Source organism: Falco biarmicus, chromosome 2, assembly GCF_023638135.1.
Source record: "Falco biarmicus isolate bFalBia1 chromosome 2, bFalBia1.pri, whole genome shotgun sequence".
Taxonomy (NCBI): Eukaryota; Metazoa; Chordata; class Aves; order Falconiformes; family Falconidae; genus Falco; species Falco biarmicus.
The window spans coordinates 56,668,297-56,675,681 of NC_079289.1; the positions used below are offsets into that span (position 1 = coordinate 56,668,297).

The window sequence follows — 7,385 nt, forward strand, 5'->3', positions numbered from 1 at the left end:
GAACAAGGTTTGCTTTATGCATTGCCAGTCTCTCTGTACCTGTTTTGTGCAAGTCCTCTCCTGAATTCTTTCTGGTTTCCTAACCTTCTCTCCTGACACCCCCAACCTGTTCTCAAGGTAAAATCTCTGTGTCATGGTTAAGGTACTCCCATGAGAGCCAGCTCCTCTGCTGCGCCATTCCTGCATTTCACCTACCTACTATAGTCCCCATATTTTTCTCTCTGCTCGCATAAAATCTTTGACTGCTGCTTTTCCCCGTCAATTCCAGATCTGCTTGCTTGTTCTTGTATTCTCTCTTCCTATCTAACTCTTCTCTTCAATCCTGTCCTATGCAGCTATTTGTGTTCACTACAAAGTACTTCCACACCTATGTTTTTTATCAGGACATGCTTTCACCATCCGTAAATTCTGAAAACCAAGATATTAAATAGACCAAATAGTACATTGTCCTTACAGCTGACAGGACACTTACCTTCTCCCTTAAAACTTTTAGGTAACGATAACTTTACATCAGCAGAATTTCCACTTCACTGAATCTTAGCTACTCTGATGCTAGAATTAGATTCTGGGAAACTATTACTTCTCAGCAGACATATGCTTATCCTGTTCCCCTGTTTTCTACCACTGACCATACTTTGACATTATATTGATGATTTTCCTTGCCACCCAGACTATTGTAAAATTCCATCCCTAAGTTAAAATTTCTCAAAATTAACTTCTATTTCTCAAACATTTATATTAAAATCTAGAATTTGAATCCAAATATGCAAAGATCTAGAATATGAATCCAGATATTCAAAGATATTTCCTTTTGCTTAGCAGAAATTTTTGAGAAGGAATGCCCAGTTTTCATTCAGAGTTGTAGTCTCCCTCTTTCAAAGATGCCACTATACTGGCAGGAGGAGTCATTCTTGTCTTTCAGCTCCATCAAAGCAATTATTTCCCCTTCTCTTGGACTTTGTATCAACTTTCTTCTTTGTGTCACTGCCTTAATTTTTTGTGTCCCTGGAGCCTGGAGCTACTGCGGCAGGATCTGTGGACTTCTCTGTGGTTTAATTTGAACATTGAGTTACACGAACTTTGGCCATGGCTTTAGGAAGTGCCAGGTTTATCTGGCATGGACAGTAAAAGCAAACAATGATGACAGTGAGAAATGAGAACGTTGGCCCAGGTAAAAGAATTACTTTTACTCTCACCTGATAACAGAGCCATAACTGGGATTAGCTGAATCTGGGATTACCATGATTTAGTGTAGATAGTTGTGACTGAAGAAGGTTGAGGCATTCTGGCTGCTTTCAAAATAAATATGTTGATCATCTGCTCTCATTGGCTCCCACTCCAGTTGGCTGACTTGAGTTTTTTAAAAGTAGCATGTCTGTTTGTTACGCACCTGGTGTAATTCTATTTTTGCGCTACTATGAGGCATTTTATCAAGTACATAAATCATGCTGAGTACTGCAGTATTTTGAGCATGTGTATGTGCATGTAATTCTAACACATAGCCTCAAAGAAAAACCTTTGTCAGAATTATAGATCGCTAGATATTCATTACTCACCATTGTTTGGATTTCTGTCCAAAACATTTTATTATCCTTTTAGTCTGATAGCAGTTTTCTAGACCATTGTGCAAGCTTTAGTGTTACTTAGCAGTTAATCTCACCCAAAAATGGAATAACAGGCTTCTTTGTCTACTCAAATTCACACTATTTGCTGTTCAATCCAATCAAAGAAAAATAAACACCATTCATTTTTATCCTACTACTTTTCCTTCCGCTGTGCTCTCTAAATACTAAGAGTCCATACATACCAGTGGAAAATGAAAATACCCACACGCAGAAGAAGTTAAATTCCAGTCTGAAACAACTTGTGATAGGAAATAATAATATCCATTAAGAGAAAGTAAGAGAAACTCTAGCATGTTCTGTGGATGTTTTGAAGGTCTGGCTGGCATCCATGGATGCTCAGATGTTGCTGTGATGAAGACTTTCAGAAATGAGTAGACAGATAAAAACCAGCACCTATCTCGTCCTTTTTTGTCGTTGTTGTTGAAGCTTTGTATGTATGTGATTTACTTCTCAAGCAACCAACATGTAACGTGGCTCCTCTTAAAATAACGGTGACTTTAGGCAAGCAGTTTTCTGAGTGCATTACAGGATAAACTTTCTGTTCCTTTTCTGGGAAAGTGATTATTTAAAGCCATCAATATCTCTTTCCAATCCCCTACTTCCATGCCTTTCAATTGAAGATACCTAAGTAGAATTCTAATTCTTTCTTCCCTCTACAGAGAATAAAATGTAATAGCCCATGGCTTCAGAGATAAATGTGTTTTTGTTGCTGTTGCCATGTTTTGGTCTCTTGTATCATCCTTGTTTGGTTTTGGTTTTTTTCTCCTTCCTTAGCTTAATTCCCTATTCTCTTGTAGATTTGTATTTCAGATTTTAGCCAGCGGCATAAAGTGCTTCTCAGAGAGCCTCTTGAAACTTCTCAGTCCATTCCATGAAATCAGCGTGAATGTTTTTGTCTCATGGGACTCCTAGAATAGATAAAAGCCTGCAAGGGCATCTACAAAGTGAAAAACCACAAAAAGACAAAATAAAGTCAAGTTGACTACAAGTCAGCCTGCCTTTTTACCATGGGTGAGAAAGACCCTCCTCTTATCTCAGAATCAAGGCCTCAGCCCAGCTTTCACTGAAGACAGTGGAATCCTTTCCCTGGACTTGAGTCAGAGCTGCATCAATCCCCAGCACTCTTCTACAGTACTCAGCATTAAAGCAAGCACCTTAATCAGGCCCTGGCAATACCCCAAATCACTGTTTTCTTCCCAGGCTAAGCAACTGTCTGGCAATGTTTTGCACTTGTATGTTTCTTTAAGGCTTTTATCACTTTATCAAAGCTTTAAGAGTACAGGTTATATTCCCCAAGATGCCATATGCACACGCACCATGCAGCCTAACTTTCACTAAAAGTCATTTGGACTTTTCAATCAGGTTAATGCAGAAGAAAAAAAAACTTCCTGTGTCTTTGAGGTACGATTTACAAACAGTATTACTCCTTTTTTTTCTTTTCAGTCTTTTTGTGGACCTAAGTCACACTCTTGCCGTCTTGTACCACTCCATTAGGGCAAGATGAACCTCAAATTAATCTGGCCTTTTAGGATCTGTCTCGTTCTGTGGGATCCACCGTTTACACAAGGAATACCAAACAGCAGCCATTTACTGTTAATATAGAAAACAGAACTAAAATTTATTCTCATTATTAAATAAAACTTACCAGCATTATTTACATGCCTGTAAACAAAGCCTTTCATAAACAGATCATCAGCTTTTCACATCCCTGAGTGTAGTGTCCATAGGCCATGACATACAGAGGTAATCCAGCTAACTCTAAGTTAGGTTTTGGCAGAAGTTCAGCTACTTCAGTATCAGCTGGGAGCCTTTGAGGATCTGGTCATAGAGAATATGGAATAGACAAAAGCATTCCAGAACAATATACATTTTAATACTACTGTTCCCCTCCCCTTGACCTAGAAAATCCTATAATGACCCTTCTTGGTTGCTTAACAGCACTTTTGTTCACACATCACCATGACCTGCGCATGAAGGCTTCCTCATTGTGTTCACTTCAGGAGTCCTAAGTTGCAGATGACAACGGGATGCTCTGGGAAAGGTGCATGTAACTTCGCCAGCTGCAATAAATTCTGTAAGGAGCCTGGGCAGTGGCTAAAGACATCTTGGAGCAATAGTGGATAACAGAAATCCCAGGGAGGGAATTTATCTTTTGAGAGCTTTCTGAAAAAAATTATGCTCTCTCATTTTAGCCACTTAATTGAAATACTTGACTGAGAATGCAGATTCTTAACATTTCCTGTAACGGCATCCTCAGAAAGGGGTTCGTATCTCAATAGGGCAAAACAGACACTTCTAGAGGGCTGTTTCCACTTTCCCCCCCAGGGCCCATGGCTGACTAAGCTTTCAGTGGAGGCACCTCATTTAGATGCCTTCAACTAGTTGGTGTGACCCTTCCTGAGTGTGGCATATGCAGGAAGCAACTTAGATATTGAATGAGAATTTGCAGGATATCTAGGACAAACTTCTGCTCTCTTTCAGTAAACTGCAGCTGGGTCTCCAAACAGAGGAGAATGAAGCTTCCGTCACCCATTCCCTATACCAAGTGATGGAGAAACAGTTTTGCTGCACACAGGAGTAAATTAATATCCTATCTGGCCCTGCCTAGTTCAAAACATTTTGCTATTTAAAACTTGTGCAACAACTACCACATGCACATTCAGCAAAATAGAAAAACCTGGAGAGAACGTGCCTGTGGAGGAGATAGGGATTGTTTACGTACCTGTGTACACACAGTTTTGTATACTACAACTGTCTGTCATTCCTGCAGGAAAAGTGGCTCACCATTTGTGCTCAGCAAACATAGTGCTTCAGAAGCAAAACCCAAAGAGTATTTGTCTTTTTCATTTCATGGGACATCGGATAAAGGAACTATGTAACGTACTGTGTAGTGTACAGGACCTAAATATTTTCTGTCTTCTTGTGTCACGCTTTTTGTCTGCCATTCAGTGAGTTCCAACAGTCTGAAATTCCTCTGACAGAAACTTCCCTGTTCCCCTGCCCTTTCTCCCAGTTTGACAGATATATAAATCTTTTCAAAATAGCAGCTCTCTCCCCTCCAGACTCTCTTCCTGTGATACCATAATTATAAAAATAAATACATAGATCAGGAAGCCCTAAATTCAGCTGTCTTTTGCTCTGTAAAACTAAGAAGGCAACATTTTAGCTTTCACCATGCCCAGGGCTTCCAGAACCTTCCTAGCAATCATGAATCTGTTCCAATTACTTTAATTATAGCTGTTTAACCTTTGAAGACCTCACACAAGGAACTGACAAACTACTTTCAGCAGCAAATTAACTATATTTTCAGCTCTTTAGCGGCCCTTATCTCAGAGGTTAGTAAACACTTTCATGTTAAATGCAGGATATACACTTATTTAAAGATATGTAAGAAAGTTTTCAAAGTGGCTGTTTTCAATGGAATTTAAGTGATGTACTTACCGGATGTTTCTGAAATCCTGAAAATTCCTAGTAGCGAAGTCTGGAAAACCTGGTGCTGCCTCTGTACTCTAGCTTTGGCTGAACACCCTGCTGCCAGGATTTTTATCCAGCCAGCTGTTGCTTGAGCCACACTGAGCCAAGGCTGAGGTCCTGTCCCAGCCTTGGCCCATCCCCAGAGAGGTGACCAAAGCTTGGGGCTGGGGCTTCCCTGGTGCACCCCAGATGCCCTGCTCCTGGCTGGGGCTGTGGGACAGCCTTGGCTAGTGAGCCCCTGCTCTGCCACCCACCTAGCCCAGGGGACCACCTCCACTCCCATCACCCCAGCCCCAGGGAGCAGCCAGTCCTCCCCTTCTGGGGAGGGGCATTATCTCTGCATAGTCGATGTCAAAATACACCCTGGTTGTCTTGGACACATAGAGACAAAACCAACCTCACTTGCATTACTTCTAGAGGATTTCCTCCAGCATACTCCTTTCCACAGAGCTACTGCACGGTATATGCAGTCGCCAGCTATCATTGCTCCCTAGCAGGTCCAAACGATGCAAATCAGAATCACAGTACTACTTACACTGAGAATTATATTAATTTATAGGCAATGAGATATATACTAAATGTGTTGAGCTAACCGCTGAACATGGCAGGGCTATCTCATCCATGAGTACCAATGATCTCATTTGACTTGGCCATTTCACCTCCATAAAAAGCACAGCCAATTCATCTGGTTAAATGGGCACCGAAAATCAGCTGTCTTGGAGATGACACTGCTATGATAATCTGTGAATTTTCACCAGATTCTGTTGTTCAAAAGCCCAAGAGTAAAATGTCATTAAACGGCATCATTTTATCATTTTGCATAGTATGGGGGTTTAGTGGACCTAGGATTTTGTATCAAAAGTGCTTTGTATTTTGATGAGCTGCACAGCTGGAATAAATAGACGTAGAGAGTACCAGGCTGCTGGTAGCTCAAGGTCTCCTTCCCATCCTATTGCTCTCAGTGGTCACTGATAAGAGCTAGTATATTTGGTGCGGTTAGTGGGTTTGGGTTTTCCTGCCCCCCAGCTGTAGCCATCTGACAAAACCACAACATTATTTCCCTCTTCCTCCTCTGTCCCTGACACACTACAAATGACAAGGGAGAAGGCAGAACAAGACAGGAGATGATAAAAATGCAAAATGGCTACAGCTGTGCAGTGGGAGCACAGAAGTTCAGAGGTACAGAAGAGCATTGCAGTACTCTGGGAGAAGAGAATACATTAATTATATGGACAGTTTTATTTATCCAGTGTCGTGTCCTCATACAGTTTTTATTGATCACAGAACAGTTTAGCATACCAGCAGGAATGTTTTTCTGCGTCCCATTGGGTATTACTAAAAACCCAGCAATATTTTACATTCATTGGGGTCAAGAGAATTTAGCTGTTACATGTAGCCCCACTGCAATACCCAGTTTTTAGCAATTCTAGTCAGCATTGATGTTTCCACTGATGAATGCATGTAAGGGTTTAATAGCTGTAAATGGCAGATCACAAAAATCGATGGATTAGTTTAAATCTCAGGTTCAATAAATTAAGGATGCCAGACACACCAAGACAGTTTTAATGTCTCTTCAAAAATATTGATGATTCCATTGTCAACTGTTTATAAATTCCTCAGTGAGACCAAAACATCTATATACTCACTTGAAGTTTAGAAGAAAATGCCACACAGAAGCAGTCTTTCATTCCTTAGGATTTCTTTCTGAGGCTCAGGTGACAATAGTTTTCAGGGTTCACTTTCCTCCAACCAAAACCCCCAGCCTGTGTTTTTTCTCCACAAAAAGTGGTCTTAAGGTTGGAGTCTTAATCATGTGTGTGGGACTTCACATTATGCATCAGCCACAGCTGCATCCTTCAGCTTAATTTTAAGTTGAGGCTTGTATAATGAGCTACTGGATTGCTGTTGGCATAGACTTGTTTCCCTGTTCTTGCAGACCTGCTTTGGGAGTAATGACCTAGGTCAAGATCTTTCTACATCCTCTAAGACACTGGCTGGCCATGGCCCTAGGGAAGTCTCCTTCCTCATCCCCCATTAATTGCCAGTGCTGATCATTTCCTTCGTATCTCCTGTCCTAAGTTTTCTAGCCTGCTTCTGGGGTTCCCTCTTTCTTTTTCCCCTGTCCAAAAGAGCAGACAGCTGGTTCTTAAATTACACTATAGAAAACCTCACAGTAGACATCCCTTTTTCCACAAACAGGAAAGCAGTTAAATCTTTGCTTCTTGCTTAGTAGAGGTGTCCTCCTATATAGGCTTTCGGTCCTAACTTCTGCTGCACAATTGTGTC

The 7,385-nt window shown here is 41.0% G+C and overlaps 1 long non-coding RNA gene across 1 annotated transcript; it reads right to left on the bottom strand.

Moving 5' to 3' along the window:
- Positions 1-718: 718 nt before the first annotated feature.
- LOC130145285 (uncharacterized) lies at positions 719-5,340 on the bottom strand. Its single transcript, XR_008820468.1, has 3 exons — positions 5,067-5,340; positions 3,271-3,443; positions 719-2,562 (listed from the first exon to the last, which is right to left on the bottom strand). It is a non-coding gene; the product is annotated as an uncharacterized LOC130145285 (long non-coding RNA).
- Between the last annotated feature and the right edge of the window lie 2,045 nt (positions 5,341-7,385).